This window comes from Marmota marmota, unplaced genomic scaffold (assembly GCF_001458135.2).
Source record: "Marmota marmota marmota unplaced genomic scaffold, marMar, whole genome shotgun sequence".
Lineage (NCBI taxonomy): Eukaryota > Metazoa > Chordata > Mammalia > Rodentia > Sciuridae > Marmota > Marmota marmota.
In genome coordinates, this window is record NW_026003291.1 from 1 (window position 1) to 2,188 (window position 2,188).

The window sequence follows — 2,188 nt, forward strand, 5'->3', positions numbered from 1 at the left end:
AAAAAAAAAAAAAAAAAACCACTCAAAATATTGTTGAATATGTGACAGGCTCTTGATACATAGTAGCTAATATGCTCTGCAAGGTGGTGCATGTGTGTAATCTCAGGGACTGGGGAGGCTGGGACAGAAAGATAGCTAGTTGGAGGCCAGCCTCAGCAATTTAGCTAGATCCTGCTCAAAATAAAAAATAAAAAATTTTATGGGGAGATATAGCTCAGGGATAGAGTGCCCCTGTGTTCAATCCCCAGGATTGCAAAAAACAAAACCACCTAATACTGTTATGGTTGACACTTACATTCTCATGTTTGTTCAGGGAAAAAATAATGCCCAACTCACCAGACAACTAGATTTATTTTTAATATTCAAAGGCAAGCATGGCACTAAACACAGAAGATTTTGATTTTCAAGTGCTGGGTCTCAGCCATGGTCACAGTGACATGTTCTTATTAGTGTTTGAAGTTAAATTATTAGACCAGCCATTTTGAGCTACTGTTTGACTTACCCATCACCAGAAGCAACCAGATGTTCAGTAGTAGAGGTAAAAGCCCACCTTTTCCTTTAGCTGTAAAGGGCGGGGCCACATTACTAGAACCAAGAATAGAACGCCTCCTTGGCTTTAAACCTCAGGTGGTGATTGGCTGTCATTCGGCATTATGTTAATTTAGCATGACATTTGAAAACTTTTCTAAACAAGTTCGTTTCCATTTAAAACGTTAAACTGTGTTGTTAAGTGATAATATTTGGAAATATCATATCGCAAAGCGTGTTTTACTATTCATTTTACAGCAAAATCAGAAGTGAGGGAAACTACCTCATCATCACTTAAAAGTGATTAATCATGGTAGACCAAGGAGGTCCCGGTGGGAGCCGGTTAAGACTATACTTTCAGGGATCATTTCTATAGTATGTTACTAGAGAAGTTTCTCTGATTGTGTAGAGTACCGAAAACCACGAGGAGGAGCTGAGTGGTCTCTCCTGAGCGTGAAGCTGGCTGTGGGTGTTGCTTTATTGCAACTGCCTTTTGCCATTGATGATTATTCTTAATCCTCTTTGGATATTAGGAGGGAGAGACCACAGACTGAGTGGTTTTCGGTGTTTACACAGTATTTTTTTCTTTATTTCTTTTTTTTTTCCTGGAAGTCTCAACTCCGGATCTCTCCGGCCAGGAGGGTAAAGTCACCAATTTAACCTTAAATCTCACTACTTAACAAAAGATACTCTATCACTCAGGAAATTCCTAGGGTTTTAGGTGCTCTGTGCCAGGAACTGGGGCCAGAGATCAAATGTATTTCATATTCTACCATACCTACTCCGAGGTCCAGATTCCCCAAGCACAAGGAAGTTCACATTACTGTTTGTCACCTTTCCATTATGTGACAAATACCCGAAACCAACTTACACAGAGAAAAAGGTTATTTTTTACTCAGGGTTTCAGATGCTCCAGCCTGTGATTGGTCGGCCCAGTTGCTTTTTTTTTTTTTTTAAGAGAGAGAGAGAGAATTTTAATATTATTTTTTAGGGACATAATATCTTTGTATGTGGTGCTGAGGATCCAACCGGGGCCACACGCATGCCAGGTGAGCGCGCTACCGCTTGAGCCACATCCCCAGCCCTGGCCCAGTTGCTCTTGAACCTGTGGTGAGATGGCACATCATGTCAGCAGGTAGAGAAGCCAAGCACCTCACATTGCTGTGGCCAGGAAGCAAAGGAGAAAGGAGGAAAAGGGGCCGGGTTCTCATAAGCCACTTGGTGGGCACATTCCCCATAACCACCACCCCACCTCTTTTTCTAAGTTTCTACCATTTTCCAAAAGCACCAAGTCAAGGACTAAACCTTTAACATGTGGGCCTTCAAAGGACATTTTATTTTTTTTATTTATTTATTTTTTATTGGTTGTTCAAAACATTACAAAGCTCTTGACATATCATATTTCATACGTTTGATTCAAGTGGGTTTTGAACTCCCAATTTTACCCCAAATACAGATTGCAGAATCACGTCGGTTACACATCCACATTTTTACATAATGCCCTATTAGTAACTGTTGTATTCTGCTACCTTTCCTATCCTCTACTATCTCCCTCCCCTCCATCTTCTCTCTCTACCCCATCTATTGTAATTCATTTCCTCTCCTTGTTTATTTTCCCATTCCCCTCACAACCTCTTATATGTAATTTTGTACAATCATG

General features: G+C 40.5%; 1 non-coding gene across 1 annotated transcript; it reads left to right on the forward strand.

Annotated features, from left to right (window-relative positions):
- The first annotated feature begins 873 nt into the window (after positions 1 to 873).
- On the forward strand, positions 874 to 1,087 carry LOC125614590. The gene has a single exon (XR_007345166.1). It is a non-coding gene; the product is annotated as a small nucleolar RNA U3 (small nucleolar RNA).
- The last annotated feature ends 1,101 nt before the right edge of the window (positions 1,088 to 2,188 follow it).